General features: G+C 39.6%; 1 long non-coding RNA gene across 1 annotated transcript in view; it reads left to right on the top strand.

Moving 5' to 3' along the window:
* LOC309646347 overlaps positions 1 to 14,276 on the top strand; it is a 474,351-nt gene extending 460,075 nt beyond the window's left edge. The window contains exon 2 of the long non-coding RNA XR_014255310.1: positions 13,850 to 14,276. This is a non-coding gene — a long non-coding RNA (uncharacterized lncRNA). The remainder of the gene's footprint in view (positions 1 to 13,849) is intronic.
* The last annotated feature ends 3,437 nt before the right edge of the window (positions 14,277 to 17,713 follow it).

Genomic DNA, 17,713 nt, shown 5'->3' with positions numbered 1-17,713 from the left:
GCCCCTGCTCGCCACAACTAGAGAAAGCCCACGCACAGGAACAAAGAGCCAACGCAGCCAAAAATAAATAAATAAATAAAATGTATAAAAAAGAAAACGCGTTCTCAGTAATTTAGGGCAAAGTTCTTCAATCTCAGCACTAACTGCGGAAAAGATGGTTCTCTGTTGGGGCGGGGGAGGGGGGACTGTCCTGTGCATTGTAGGATGTTCAGGGGTAACCCTGGGCTCTACCCACTACATGAGCATTCCCCTTGTGACAACCAAAAATATCTCCAGACGTTGCCAAATATCCCCTGAGGGGGTCAAAATCGCTCTCAGTTGAGAACCACTAATTTAAGGTTCAATAGCATGAAGTGTGTTATTTAATTTAAAACATTTTAGAAAAAACACACACGTATAAACAAAAGAAATATAGCAAATATTTAGTGCTAATTCTAAATGATGAATATGTGGTGGTTTATTATACTATTCTATATTCTTTTCTATGTGTTTGAAATTTTCATAATAGAAGTCAAAACAATTGTAACATGCCATAGGTGGAAAACGTAATACTCACTACATATGTGCATTAGGATTATAAATATGTTAAACTATGTATAGAAAAATACTCAAAGAAATGTATCAAAGAGTTTGTGGATGAGTTAGAGTGTGGCTCATGTTTGATTTCCTTTCCCAGTTTTTAAAATAATCTGTAATTATATACTTTTAGACTGAAAAAAATTGACAAATCTAAGAGTGTTGAAATGCAATATTATTAATCATTCGCAGTCTAATATTAGAAGAGAATTAGCAGTAAGCACAACAGGGACGGAAAACTTTCAGACTTGGAATCTCTCCTCCCTCACTGCAAAGAAAGCATCTTAAAGGCAGAATGGCTTTGAATGGGCATACATCTGCATAATGACTTTCCTTTGTTCTTTCCTTGCCGGCTAATTGAGTAACTTGTTAAACAAACATGCCTTCAGACGCACACCAGATTAGAGCCCTTTGTAAATAAAATTATAGCTGGGAATATGCTTCCCCTAACTGGTAAATAAATTTAGGAATTTAGAGATTTGGCGTTGCATGCCAAGATGTCTAAGTAAATCTCAAATTCATCCACGCTTATGAATAAATGCCAAGGATTGTCAAATGCCAAGAGCTCTCAAGGCAAAAGGAGCCCACCTCACTCTCTGAATCAGAGACCCCCTCCAATCAAAATGCCCCACCTGAAAAGCAGTTCCTTTCTCTCCTACCACATTATGTATAAATGGGTGGTCATTGATGTCATGCTTGGTGGGATATCTGCATGGTTTCTATGACAACAAGGACAATAAAATCTCTTAGGATTCTGTGGCAAAGAGTCTTTTTCTCTTGAGTTCATGCATTTATCCATGCCTCCATTTAGCATGAGTGCTTCCTATGGTGCCAGGCATTTTTTAATCACTGGCATTACAAAAGACAACAAAACAAAAATCCCTGTCCTCACACAGCTTCCTTTTTAGTGTCTTCTTATTTCAATTTTCCCAAGATCCTAGGAAAACACACAACTTTCAGGGGATGAATCTTGGGTATCTTTAATCAAGAGTGAAGTTGTTTGGGCAGTGTATTCATTCTTCACATAAGGATAAAAATCTTTATCTGATTTGGTATTCATCACACAGCATAAGTCTTGGACCGTTTTAGGAGAAGCTGACAGGGAAGTGTTCTTGAATCTTTCAGATCAGAATGATGTCTGCCTAGGAGATGGGAAAGGGACTGACTGCTCTGAGGGATAAATGTTGCCTCCATGATGTCCTCTTCTCTCTGGAGAGCCAGCTCCTTCCCCGCAAAGTAAGGTCAAGAGAACAGGAAATGGGATCAAAGGAGCCTTCACAGACAGGCTGCTTCAGTTCAAATAAAATCTCTACCACTTACTAGCTGTGTTTCACTGAACAAAGTACTCAGCTTTCTTACCTCCATTTCCTCATCCATAAAGTGAGGATAACAAGAGTACTTCACAGAATTGTTCTAAGGTGTAAGTGGGATGTTTCATGAGAAGCAGTGAGGCACAGTGCCTGTCACATAATAAACACTCAATAAATGTTAGCTATTCCCCACTAATATAGTATAGTTTATATAATATATAACATAATGCTGGTTAATTATGAGTCATTATGATCTTAGGCCCAGTTACATACTGAGCACCCACTATGTGTCAGGCATCATGCTAACTACTTTCTATATGCTCTCCTTTAATCCTTCCAGCAGCCTGTGATGGAAGTATTATCATCTCCGTTTTACAGGCGAGGATACTGAGCTCAGAGAGGCGAAGCAACCTACCTGAGACCACAAAGCCATGAGTAGCAGAGTCAAGATTCAAGCCCAGGCCCATCTTACTTGACATTCTATGCTCTCTTTGCAACATAATCCGGCTTCCCCATCTTCTGTCTTTCCAGTGACATCATTATCTCCGAGCCTTCATCTTGCCACATGTTCTTTAAACAACATGTCATTCAGATATAGATACAGACATATAATGTGTGTGTGTGTATATATATATACATACACACACACACACACACACACACACATATATATATATATATATATATATATATATATATATATACTGGCCATCAGGTGTCTTACTCCATTCAGGCAGCTAAAACAAAATACCACAGGTTGGGTGGCTTATAAGCAACAGAAATTTATTGCTCACAGTTCTGGACGCTGGGAAGTCCAAGATCAAGGTGCTGGCCGATTCGGTGTCTGGTGAGAGCTTGCTTCCTGGCACATAGATGGCCATCTTCTCTCTGTATCCTCACAAGGTGGAAGGGGGAGGGGAGTTCTTTGAGGCCCCCATTTCACAAGGGCACTAATCCCATTCATGAGGACTCCACTTTCATGACTTAATCATCTCCCAAAGGCACCACCTTCAAATACCACCACACTGGAGATAGGTTTCAACATATGAATGGACGTGGGGGATACAAGAACACAGAAACCTTCAGTCAACAGCACCTGGGAAATGGGCTTCCTCACAGGTGGAAGCTCATGCTAATTGCTAAATCACCACCCCAAGCACCTCTGGACCTCTGAGCACTATCAGAGGTACAAATGTACTCACCCTTTGACTTATCAGTTCTACTTTTGGAAATTTATCCTACAGGTATACACACACCTGTGCAAGACGACATATGCACAATGTTATTCACTGCAATGTGGTTCATAATAGCAAAAGATTGGAGTTAGCCTAACTGTCTATCAAGAGGGCAATAATTAAATAAATCATGATACATCCATATAATAGAAAAATATAAAATTATGAATAAGAATGAAAGAACTATTATTAACCTGATACAGAAAGATAAGCAAGACACATTGTAAGTTAAAAAGGCAGGATACAGAACTGTCTGTGTAATTTTTTAAAAGGAATGTATATACATTTATATTTACTTGTATATGCCTGAAATTCTACAAAGATAAAGAAGAAACTGCTAACAATGGCTGCCTATGAAAAGGTGGTGTCAGAAATAGGAGGAATACTTTTTGCTGGATACGCTGACATACGCTTATTTTTAAATTTTTGAATCATGTGAATAAACTGTCTATTTGAAAATGAAATAATAAAAAGCTATGTTTTAAGAGAATTATATTGGGAATCAGGAATCTGAGTAACAGGGTGAACTTGGACAACTTACCTTACCCTTATCAGCCTCAGTTTCCTCAACAGCAAAATCTCCTAGTCCTAAAATACTGTTACCTAATAATAGCAACATCATCTCCATCATTGTTACCACTTATTAAAAGCTTACAATGTGCCTCATGAAAAGATGCTCAACATTGCTAATTATCAGAGAAATGCAAATCAAAACTACAATGAGGTATCACCTCACACCAGTCAGAATGGCCATCATCGAGAAGTCTACAAATAGTAAATGCCAAATAATAAATGCTGGAGAGGGTGTGGAGAAAAGGGAACCCTCTTACACTGCTGGTGGGAATGTAAATTGGTGCAGCCACTATGGAAAACAGTATGGAGGTTCCTTAAAAAACTAAAAATAGAGCTACCATATGATTTTGCAATCCCACTCCTGGGCAAATATCCAGAAAAGACACAAACTCTAATTCAAAAAGATACACATACCCCAATGTTCATAGCAGCACTATGTACAGTAGCCAAGTCATGGATGCAACCTAAATGTCCATCAACAGATGAATGGATAAAGAAGATGTGATATATATATATATATATATATATATATATACACACACACACACACACACAATGGAGTATTACTCAGCTATAAAAAAGAATGAATTAATGCCATTTGCAGCAACATGGATAGACCTAGAGACTATCATACTAAGTGAAGTAAGTCAGACAAAGACAAGTATCATATAATATTACCTATAGTGAAATCTAAAATATGATACAAATGAATTTATTTACAAAACTGAAACAGAATCACGGACAGAAAACAAACTTATGGTTACCAAAGGAGAAGGGGGAAGGGGATAAATTAGGAGTTTCAAATTAGCAGATACACACTACTATATATAAAACAGATAAACAACAAGGACCTACTGTATGGCACAGGGAACTATATTCAATATCTTGTAATAAACTATAATGGAAAAGAATATGAAAAAGAATATATATATAAAACTGAGTCACTTTGCTGTACACTTGAAACTAACACAACATTGTAAATCAACTATACTTCAATTTTTTTTAAAAAAGCTTACTATGTGCCAGGACCTAAACTAAACACTGTAAACAACTACCTCATTGAATCATCACAAGCAATTCTATGAGGTATGGACTATTATTATCCCCATTTCACAGATAAGGAAAATTAAGCTCCGAGAAAGGATGTAACATGCTAGTATGAGGCAGACCCAGAATTTGAACCTGGGTGTCTCTGGATCTAAGGCCTGTATTTTGACTCTATGGTTTGCCGCCTCCATCCAAATTAGCAATTTTCCTCCTGCGCTCCCTGCCCCTTCCACAAATCCCATCCAGAAGTCCCCTTCTGAGCACTGTCAACTTCCACCAGGCCTGGCCCTCACTCATTTCCAATCACGCTTTCTCCACCATAGCTTTAGAAATGAACTGTTACTAATGGCTAGTCATATGTCAGCCTAATGAATGGGATGCAGACTTGCATTAAAATAATGAAATTAGTGAGTTTTGAATTTGGTTACATCACATGGCACACAGCCTCAAGTAATTACCACCCCATGTTCCTTCCCTTGAATTAAAGTCAGTTTATTTATTTAGGGTCTTTGGCTGGGCTATCTCTATTAAGCTCACATCATCTATTTGGGGATGGATTTTTTTTTTTTTTTTGTCTTGTTTGTTTAAATGATGTTCGGGCTGTTCCCATGATTAATAAAGTTGTAAATACAGCCAGAAACAGCTTCTGAACCATGTGCAAAAGCAAAGAATATAAATCAAAGAATAATTCTTTGGGGGCTTGGGTTTTGTTTGTTTGGTTTTTTTCTTTTCTCCAAAGGATGGAAACAATGAGAAAGAAGCTCTTTGAGCTCCAGGAACTACAATTATGCTGACATTTCTGCAGCAGAAATACACCAAGATCCGTTTTGCAGGAACCCAGTGAACTGGCTAATCAGATTTCCTTGGATAATTTGCTCCAAAGGTCAGCTGCCTTAAAAAGCACCCAGTGCCTCATTATTTGGTGCAGCAGGCTGCACACAGGCTAGGATTTGGAACTCAGCCTCCCATGGCAAGGAAGTAAATCTTAAATTTTTTAGCACAGATCTGCTACCCTGGCCTTGGCCAAAGTCTCATCCAACTTTGTGATGGGCCTACAGACAAAATCCCCTCCAGAGAAAACACCTGAATTTGAGAGATCTCTGTCTCCCAGATGGGTCTCTCCTGTGTTCCAGGGGCACCACAGATGGCAGGCTCATCTGAAATGTTCATGCCATTGGTAAATTTCAGGAGAGGCTTTTATTGATGTGATGAGTGAGGGGGGCCAAACCTTGGTTAAAATCACCAAGTCCAATTCTACAAAATACCTGTCTAGCACTCCTCAAAACTATCGAGATCCTGAAAAACAAGGAAAGACTGAGAAACCATCGAAGACCAGAGGAGATTAAGGAGGCATGAGACTAAATGCAACATGGGACTCTGGATTGAATCCTGGACAGAAAAAAAGACATTAGTAGAAGAACTGGTGAAATCCAAATAAAATCTGGAATTTAGTTAATAGTTAAGTTGCAATGTTGGTGTCTTAGTTGTGACAAATGGACCACAGAAACATAAGATGACAACATTACGGGAACTCTCTGTACTATCATTGCAACTTCTCTACAAATTTAAAATTATTTCAAAATTAGAAAAATATTTTTTAAACTTTATATGCCCTAAAAACTCCACTGTGAGAACAAACTAGTGGTTACCAGTGGGGAGACGGACGAGGGGAGGGGCAACATAGGGGTAGGAGATTAAGAGGTACAAACTATTAGGTATAAAATAAACTACAAGGATATATTGTATGACATGAGGAATATAGCCAATATTTTATATCAACTATAAATGGAGTATAGCCTTTACAAATTGTGAATCACTATATCATATACCTGTAACTTATGTAATACTGTACAGCAACTATACTTCAATAAAAAAAATTTAATATTCTAAATATTTTTAAATTCCATTGTGTTTTAAGCACAGTTTGATAAAAATAATTTAAGTTTAAGTTTATTCTATAATAAATTTGACATAGTGATCTGAAAACAAAATAAAACACCAAGTCCAGAGAGGAGGTCAGAGCCTGTCCTATGACTACCTTTTTTTAAAATCTCGTTTAAAATCCCAGCAAAGACATAAAGAAACAATAAAAGTAAACTAAAATTAAACTAAAATGCAATGGATGTTCACCCTCTACCAACTGGGACAGGAACAACCTTGCCGAAGAAGCTGGGCTCCTCAGTGTTTGCTTACCATTCCCCGCAAGCCTCATCGCCCTGAGGGATTCCTATGTTGACAAAAGCCACAGTAGTGAATATTGCTGGTTGAACACCCACCCTCACAGATTTATAAGAAACCCAACTCCAACTCTCACCCTGTGACCCCCTCATCTCCCCTGAGAGCTACTTCATGGAAAGCAATGTATGGGGGCAGCTGTTGTGCCCCATCAAGTCACCTGAGACCAGATGCTGGTCTTGCATCATGAAAACCTGGTAGGAGGGGTGTCGGAGCTGAGCCTTGAAGGAAGAAGGGGAGGGAGTTGGACGAAGAAAGGGAAGAGGGTTCCAGGGAGAGCACAGTGCATGCCAAGGCACCAAATTGCAAGACTTAGATGCACACAAACAAGTGGACAAAATTGAGGTGGGAGGAGTTAGAAAGGGTCCCCTCTCGCAAGTGCCTCAGTCAGTTTGGGCTGTATAACAAATATACCATACACTGGGTGACTTAAAAACCAAACATTTATTGCTCAGGTTCTGGAGGTTGGAAAGTCCAAGATCATGGTGCCAACAGATTTGGTGTCTGGTGGGGATCCCCTTCCTGATTCACAGACAGCCGTCTTCTTGTTGTGTCCCCACATGGAGGAAGGGGCAAGGGAGCTCTCTGAGCCCTCTTTTATAAGGGCACTAATCCCATTCATGAGGACTCCTCCCTCATAACTTAAACACCTCATCACACGGAGGATTAGGCTTAAACACATGAATTTTAGGGAGATACAAATATTCAGTCCATAGCAAAGGTTTTGTGTGCTAAGGAATTTAACTTTGCCCTGAAGGTGATGGGGACTTTTAACCAGAGGAGTGAAATGGCAACATTAGCATTTTAGAAACATTCAACAGATGCATCTGGGAAGGTGGATGGAAGGTGAGGCAGCCAGCAGTGAGGCCATGATCTGGCCAGAAGTGTGAATAAACCTGCCCAGAGACAGGGGCATAGGAAGATTTCTCCCAGGCTGGCACAGGGATGCTGCAGGGAATGAGGGAATTATTATCCCTTGCTATAATAAGAACTAAGGTTACTGTTTCTCCAGTAGCTTTGTAGCTCAGCAGCCATCCTTCCTCAAACTGGAAGATATCCTATCCCTAAATTCCATACTCCAAGACTCTGCCCTACATCATGAATTTTTTGCAGCCTACCCTCTGCCTCTGTGTTACACTGTATCTTAAATCATCAACCTAAAGATCTCAGTTTCTCATAAAAAATGGAGGACTCAGAGACAGCTTCAGGATGGCGGAGGAGTAAGAAATGGAGATCACTTTCCTCACCACAAATACATCAAAAATACATCTACATGAGGAACAGCTCCTACAGAACACCTACTGAATGCTGGCAGAAGACCTCAGACTTCCCAAAAGGCAAGAAACTCCCCACGTACCTTGGCATGGAAAAAGAAAAAAGAAAACCCAGAGACAAAAGAATAGGGGTGGGACCTGCACATCTGGGAGGGAGCTGTGAAGGAGGAAGAGTTTCCACACACTAGGAAGCCCCTTCACTAGCGGAGACGGCAGGGGGTAAGCTACAGAGCCATGGAGGAGAGCACAGCAACAGGGGTGCAGAGGGTAAAGTGGAGAGATTCCTGCACAGAGGATCAGTGAGGACCAGCACTCACCAGCCCGAGAGGCTTGTCTGCTCACCCACTGGGGCAGGTGGGGGCTGGGAGCTGAGGCTCGGGCTTCGGAGGTCAGATCCCAGGGAGAGGACTGGGGTTGGCTGCGTGAACACAGCCTGAAGGGGGCTAGTGCACCACAGCTAGCCGGGAGGGAGTCCAGGAAAAAGTCTGGAACTACCTAAGAGGCAAGAGACCATTGTTTCAGGGTGTGTGAGGAGAGGAGATTCAGAGCACCGCCTACACAAGCTCCAGAGACGGACACGAGCCGCGGCTATCAGCGCGGACACCAGAGACGGACATGAGACGCTAAGGCTGCTGCTGCAGCCACCAAGAAGCCTGTGTGCAAGCACAGGTCACTATCCACACCTCCCCTCCCGGAAGCCTGTGCAGCCCGCCACTGCCACAGTCCCCTGATCCAGGGACAGCTTCCCCAGGAGTACACGGTGCACCTCAGGCTGTTGCAACGTCACTCCGGCCTCTGCTGCTGCAGGCTCGCCCCACATTCCGTAACCCTCCTTGCCCCTGGCCTGAGTGAGCCTGAGCCCCCTAATCAGCTGCTACTTTAACCCCATCATGTCTGGGTGGCAACAGATGACCTCAGGAGACCTACATGCAGAGGCGGGGCCAAATCCAAAGCTGAACCCCAGGAGCTGTGCGAACAAAGAAGAGAAAGGGAAATCTCTCCATGCAGCCTCAGGAGCAGTGGATTAAATCTCCACAATCAAACTGATATACCCTGCATCTGTGGAATACCTGAATAGACAACAAATCATCCCAAAATTGAGGCAGTGGACTTTGGGAGCAACTGTAGACTTGGGGTTTTCTTTCTGCATCTAATTTGTTTCTGATTTATATGTTTATCTTAGTTTAGTATTTAGAGCTTATTATCATTGGTAGATTTGTTTATTGATTTGGTTGCTCTCTTCCTTTTTTTTATATATATATATATTTTTCCTTTTTCTCCCTTTGTGAGTGTGTATGTGAATGCTTCTTTGTGTGATTTTGTCTGTATACCTTTGCTTTTACCATTTGTCCTAGTGTTCTGTCTGTCCGTTTTTTTGTTAGTTTGTTTTAGTATAGTTTTTAGCGCTTCTTATCATTGGTGGATATGTTTTTTGGTTTGGTTGCTCTCTTCTTTCTTTCTTTCTTTTTTTTATTACTTTTTTATTCTTTTACTTTTAATAATATATTTTTTATTTCTTATTTTAATTATTTTATTTTATTTTTCTTTCTTTCATTCTTTCTTTTTCTCCCTTTTCTTCCGAGCCATGTTGCTGACAGGGTCTTGGTGCTCTAGCCGGGTGTCAGGCCTGAGCTCCTGAGGTGGGAGAGCCAAGTTCAGAACATTGGTCCACCAGGGACTTCCCGGCCCCACGTAATATCAAACAGTGAAATCTCTATCAGAGATCTCCATCTCAGTGTGAAGACCCAGCTCCACTCAATGACCAGCAAGCTACAGTGCTGGACACCCTATGCCAAACAACTAGCAAGACAGGAACACAACCCCACCCATTACTAGAGCGGCTGCCTAAAATCATAATAAGTTAACAGACACCCCAAAACACACCACCTGACACGGTCCTGCCCACCAGAAAGACAAGTTCCAGCCTCATCCACCAGAAAACAGGCACCAGTCCCCTCCACCAGGAAGCCTACAAAACCCACTGAACCAACCTTACCCACCAGGAGCAGACACCAAAAACAACAGGAACTACGAACCTGCAGCCTGCAAACAGCAGACCCCAAACACAGTAAGTTAAGCAAAATGAGAAGACAGAGAAATACATAGCAGATGAAGGAGCACGGTAAAAACCCACCAGACCAAACAAATGAAGAGGAAATAGGCAGTCTACCTGAAAAAGAATTCAGGGTAATGATAGTAAAAATGATCCAAAATCTTGGAAATAGAATGGAGAAAATACAAGAAACATTTAACAAGGACCTAGGAAAACTAAAGAGCAAAGAAACAATGATGAACAACACAATAAATGAAATTAAAAATTCTCTAGAAGGAATCAATAGCAGAATAACTGAGGCAGAAGAACAGATAATGACCTGGAAGATAAAATAGTGGAAATAACTACCAAAGAGCAGAATAAAGAAAAAAGAATGAAAAGAATTGAGGACAGTCTAAGAGACATCTGGGACAACATTAAATGCACCAACATTCGAATTATAGGGGTCCCAGAAGAAGAACAGAAAAAAAAAGGGACTGAGAAAATATATGAAGAGATTATAGTTGAAAACTTCCCTAATATGGGAAAGGAAATAGTCAATCTAGTCCAGGAAACACAGAGAGTCCCATACAGGATAAATCCAAGGAGAAACACACATTAATGAAATTATCATATTAATGATAGGCACATATTAATCAAACTATCAAAAATTAAATACAAAGAAAAACTATTAAAAGCAGCAAGGGAAAAGCAACAAATAACATACAAGGGAATCCCCATAAGGTTAACAGCTGATCTTTCAGCAGAAACTCTGCAAGCCAGAAGGGAGTGGCAGGACATATTTAAAGTGATGAAAGAGAAAAACCTCCAACCAAGATTACTCTACCCAGCAAGGATCTCAGTCAGATTCCATGGAGAAATTAAAACCTTTACAGGCAAGCAAAAGCTAAGAGAATTCAGCACCACCAAACCAGCTTTACAACAAATGCTAAAGGAACTTCTCTAGGCAGGAAACACAAGAGAAGGAGAAGACCCACAATAACAAATCCAAAACAATTAAGAAAATGGTAATAGGAACACACATATTGATAACTACCTTCAATGTAAATGGATTAAATGCTTCAACCAAAAGACATAGATTGGCTGAATGGATACAAAAACCATACCCGTATATATTCTGCCTACAAGAGACCCACTTCAGACCTAGGGACACATACAGACTGAAAGTGAGGGGATGAAAAAAGATATTCCATTCTTTTGAGCTGGAGTAGCAATTCTCGTATCAGACAAAATATACTTTAAAATAAAGACTATTACAAGAGACAAAGAAGGACACTACATAATGATCAAGGGATCAACCCAAGAAGAAGGTATAACAATTGTAAATATTTATGCACCCAACATAAGAGCACCTCAATACAAAGGCAAATGCTAACAGCCATAAAAGGGGAAATCGACAGTAACACAATCATAGTAGGGGACTTTAACACCCTACTTTCACCAATGGACAGATCATCCAAAATGAAAATAAATAAGGAAACACAAGCTTTAAATGATACATTTAACATGATGTACTTCATTGATATTTATAGGATATTCCATTCAAAAACAACAGAATACACTTTCTTCTCAAGTGCTCGTGGAACATTCTCCAGGATAGATCATATCTTGGGTCACAAATCAAGCCTTGGTAAATTTAAGAAAATTGAAATCGTATCAAGTATCTTTTCGGACCACAACGCCATGAGACTAGATATCAATGACAGGAAAAAATCTGTGAAAAATACAAACACATGGAGGCTAAACAATACACTACTAAATAACCAAGAGTTCACTGTAGAAATCAAAGAGGAAATCAGAAAATACCTAGAAACAAATGACAATGAAAACACGATGACCCAAAACCTATGGGATGCAGCAAAAGCAGTTCTAAGAGGGAAGTTTATAGCAATACAATCCTACCTCAAGAAACAAGAAACATCTCAAATAAACAACCTAACCTTACACCTAAGGCAATTAGAGAAAGAAGAACAAAAAACCCCCAAAGTGAGCAGAAGAAAAGAAATCATAAAGATCAGATCAGAAATAAATGAAAAAGAAATGAAACAATAGCTAAGATCAATAAAACTAAAAGCTGGTTTTTTGAGAAGATAAACAAAATTGATAAACCATTAGCCAGACTCATCAAGAAAAAAAGGGAGAAGACTCAAGTCAATAGAATTAGAAATGAAAAAGTAGAAGTAACAACTGACACTGCAGAAATACAAAGGATCATGAGAGATTACTACAAGCAACTATATGACAGTAAAATGGACAACCTGGAAGAAATGGACAAATTCTTAGAAAAGCACAACCTCCCGAGACTGAACCAGGAAGAAACAGAAAATATAAACAGACCAATCACAAGCACTGAAATTGAAACTGTGATTAAAAATCTTCCAGCAAACAAAAGCCCAGGACAAGATGGCTTCACAGACGAATTCTACCAAATATTTAGAGAAGAGCTAACACCTATCCTTCCCAAACTCTTCCAAAATACAGCAGAGGGAGGAACACTCCCAAACTCATTCTACGAGGCCACCATCACCCTGATACCAAAACCAGACAGAGATGTCACAAACAAAGGAAACTACAGACCAATATCACTGATGAAGATAGATGCAAAAATCCTCAACAAAATACTAACAAACAGAATCCAACAGCACATTAAAAGGATCATACACCATGATCAAGTGGGGTTTATCCCAGGAATGCAAGGATTCTTCAATATAGGCAAATCAATGTGATAAACCATATTAACAAATTGAAGGAGAAAAACCATATGATCATCTCTATAGATGCAGAAAAGGCTTTTGACAAAATTCAACACCCATTTATGATAAAAACCCTCCAGAAAGTAGGCATAGAGGGAACTTACCTCAACATAATAAAGGCCATATATGACAAACCCACGCACATATGGTCACCTTATCTTTGATAAAGGAGGCAAGAATATACAATGGAGAAAAGACAGCCTATTCAATAAGTGATGCTGGGAAAACTGCACAGCTACATGTAAAAGAATGAAATTAGAACACTCCCTAACACCATACACAAAAATAAATGTAAGGCCAGACACTATAAAACTCTTAGAGGAAAACATAGGCCGAACACTCTATGACATAAATCACAGCAAGATCCTTTTTGACCCACCTCCTAGAGAAATAGAAATAAAAACAAAAATAAACAAATGGGACCTAATGAAACTTAAAAGCTTTTGCACAGCAGAGGAAACCATAAACAAGATGAAAAGACAACCCTCAGAATGGGAGAGAGTATTTGCAAACGAAGCAACTGACAAAGGATTAATCTCCAAAATATACAGGCAGCTCATACAACTCAATATTGAAAAAACAAACAACCCAATCAAAAAATGGGCAGAAAACCTAAATAGACATTTCTCCAAAGAAGATATACAGATTGCCAACAAACACATGAAAGGATGCTCAACATCACTAATCATTAGAGAAATGCAAATCAAAACTACAATGAGGTATCACCTCACACCAGTCAGAATGGCCATCATCAAAAAATCTACACACAATAAATGCTGGAGAGGGTGCGGAGAAAAGGAAACCCTCTTGCACTGTTGGTGGGAATGTAAATTGATACAGCCACTATGGAGAACAGTATGGAGGTTCCTTAAAAAACTAAAAATAGAACTACCATATGACCCAGCAATCCCACTACTGGGCATATACCCTGAGAAAACCATAATTCCAAAAGGTCATGTACCACAATGTTCATTGCAGCTCTATTCACAATAGCCAGGACATGGAAGCAACCTAAGTGTCCATCAACAGATGAATGGATAAAGAAGTTGTGGCACATATATATAATGGAATATTACTCAGCCATAAAAAGAAACGAAATTGAGTTATTTGTAGTGCAGTGGATGGACCTAGAGTCTGTCATACAGAGTGAAGTAAGTCAGAAAGAGAAAAACAAATACCGTATGCTAACACATATGTATGGAATCTAAAAAAAAACAAAATGGTTCTGAAGAACCTAGGGACAGGACAGGAATAAAGATGCTGATGTAGAGAATGGACTTGAGGACACGGGGAAGGGGAAGCTGGGGCGAGTGAGAGAGTGTCATGGACACATACACACTACCAAATGTAAAATAGGTAGCTAGTGGGAAGCAGCCACGTAGCACAGGGAGATCGGCTCAGTGCTTTGCGTCCACCTAGAGGGGTGGGGTAGGGAGGGTGGGAGAGAGATGCAAGAGGGAAGAGATATGGGGATATATGTTTATGTATAGCTGATTCACTTTGTTATACAGCGGAAACTAACACACCATTGTAAAGCAATTATACTCCAATAAAGATGTTAAAAAAAAAAAGGACTCACATGTGCTTAATAATGTTGATAGCAGAATCATGATATGAGCACTAACTATATCTAGGAATTATGCTAGCCTTCAACCTGCAAAGGAGGGTATAGTAATCCCCACTTCACAGATAGGAAAATTGAGACTCCAAGATGTTAAATAACCTCATCCTACAGCTCTTAATGAGGGCTGAATCCAAGAATGCCCGATTCCAATCACCCTCTCCACGGCACCGCACTCTCTCACTTTTAATTACTCTTTATTCATTTATTGCAAGTGTCCCTCTCCCTCAGAATCAAACACATAACCATATGGCTGGACCAGAATAAAATCTGAATAGCTGCATGTAGCTGTTTTAAAATGCCCAGTCTTCCCTGACAGATCTCTGACTTTCCAATACTACAGCCTTCGTGTGGCAGGTTAAACAGCAAGGACAGTGGCTCCAAATCTCTTTTCCATTGGATCAGCGGAACAAGGCAGTCTTCCATCTAAAATAAAATAAAATAATGGCTGACTTTTTCTCATTCCTGAAAAAAATGTATATAGATGGATCAACAGATGGATGGATGGTTGGATGGATGGATAGATGAATGGATAAATGGATGGATGGATGGATGGACAGATGGATAGATGGATGGATAAATGGATGGATGGATGGATGGATGGATGGATGGATGGATGGATGGATGGATAAACAGCTGGATGGATGGATGGATAAATAGCTGGCTGGCTGGCTGGCTGGATGGATGGATGGATGGATGGATGGACAGATGGATGATGGTCAAACAGATGCATGGATATGCATTTCCAAGTGAAGACTATTTCTAAAAGGTAACATAGGAAACTATCAACAGTGGTAGTCATTCCTGGGAGGGAACAGTGTCTGAGACAACAGTGAGAGTGGGAACTACTTTTTACTCTACCATCTCTTATATCTTTCAAATTTTGAGCTGTGTGTAATACTTATGTTAAAATAAGTAGCAATAAAAAAGTAATTTTAAAACACCTTGTTAAATAGATATATGCATGAATGAGAGGCTGGAAGAATGAATAAATCCTAAAAATAAAAATGTTTTAAATAGATGAATAAATTTTAACAGTTAAAAAATTTATGTTTCCCATTGATTTTTCTTTAAATCTTGGCACCAACTTCTACTTGTCTGTATTAGAATCTAGCATAATGTGGTGTCCAACTTGGCACACAATCGATTACAAAATTTGGTTATTTTAAGTCAAACAGGTCAATAACAGTGTGGTATTTTGCACAGAGCATCTTGACTTTAAGGTTTGCCCACACAAATCTGCCTAAGGACTGCTCTGCAGTTACAGTGAGCGACAATAGGGCTGAGGCCTGGACACGTGATCCCACCCAATTTTCCTTATTTAAGCTCTAATTCTCCTCTCATGCATCAAACCCCACCTGCATGCTGGGCCTCTGAATACTGCCCCTGCATTGCTGGGGGCTCTGAGTAATCGGACCCTGCCAAGGGAAAAATAAGAAGACAAATGACTTCCCCAGCCACCATCACTAGCATTTCCAGGAAGAAATGAAGAGAGCTGACTCTTGGCCATAAGTGATTTGCTGCTTTCCTCTCCATCAGTATGGAAATGGAGCAGGGTTGCTTCAAAGCTGGGATTTTAGCTTTCCAGGCAGCTGTGTGGATTCCATACACTAGGGAGGTTGACAACATTCAACAAGACTTTATGGAACTTTTGCTGGGTTAGCATGGATCCCATGCCCTGCCCTCAAGGGATTTATACTCTAATCCAAGATATAAAATATAATCCAAAAAAGAGGAGGCAGTATTTGGATGTCAATTGTCCACAGCAAGTGCCAAGTTATTTGATGGATGGAGGATGGTGACAAGTCTGTGATGCCTGGCAATGTGACAGGACTACCAGAGGTACGTGAAATCACCTCTGTTTAACTATGGGACACCAGTCACAGTTCTGTTCCTTCTGGGACAGTTTGGAAATCATAAAATTCTCTTCAAGAAAGAAAATGAATAAATGTAAGGCCAGAATAAATGTAAGGCCAGACACTATAAAACTCTTAGAGGAAAACACAGGCAGAACACTCTATGACATAAATCACAGCAAGATCCTTTTTGGCCCACCTCCTAGAGAAATGGAAATAAAAACAAAAATAAACAAATGGGACCTAATGAAGTAACAAAGTCGATTCAAGCAACAGAAAGAAGTTCAGTGTGGCTGGAATGAAGTGGATAAAAAGAAGGTGGTGAGTGATGAGGTTGCAAAAGTAAACAGGGATCCCATCAAGCAGGGTTTTAGAAATCAGAATAAAGAAGCACTGAGGAGCCATCGCAAGATGCTAAGAAAAATTAGAGTTAATTTATGGAATGTGTCCAATATACAGTAGTTGCCCCAAAAATGAGAAGCATTGTGAGTGCTGTTTTCTGTTAAACCATTTTATTGAGATATAATTGAAGTGTAAAAAGCTATACATATTTAATGTACAACTTGATGACTTTGGGGATAGGTATATACTTGTGAAACCATCACCACCATCAAGGCCACAAACATATCCATCTCCCCCCAGAGTTTCCTCCCATCCCCTTTATTATAATCATTGTTATTATTTTGTGTGGTAAGAACACTTAAAATAAGATCTATCCTTTTAGCAAATTTTAAGTATACAATACAGTTGTTAGCTATAGACACTATGCTGTATAGTAGATCTCCAACTTATTCATCTTGCATAACTGAAACTTTGTACCCTTTGACCAACACATCCTCTTCTTCACAGCAAAGAGAACCATCAACAAAATGACAAGACAACCTGGAGAATGAGAGGAAATATTTGCAAACCGTCTATCTGATAAGGAGTTACTATACAAAATATATAAGGAACCCATACAGCTCAGTAGCAGAAATGCAAATAACCTGATTTTAAAATGGGCAAAGGACCTGAGCAGACATTTCTCCAAGGAAGACACACAAATGGCCAAAAAACATATGAAAATGTGCTCAACATCATTAATCATCAGGGAAATGTAAATCAAAACCACAGTGAGATATCACCTCACACTTATGTTAGAATTGTTACCATTTAAAAAAATAAATTTAAAAAAATTTAA

Source organism: Balaenoptera physalus, assembly GCF_965194825.1.
Source record: "Balaenoptera physalus genome assembly, chromosome: 16".
Classification (NCBI taxonomy): Eukaryota; Metazoa; Chordata; class Mammalia; order Artiodactyla; family Balaenopteridae; genus Balaenoptera; species Balaenoptera physalus.
This window is presented reverse-complemented; position numbering and strand designations above follow the sequence as displayed.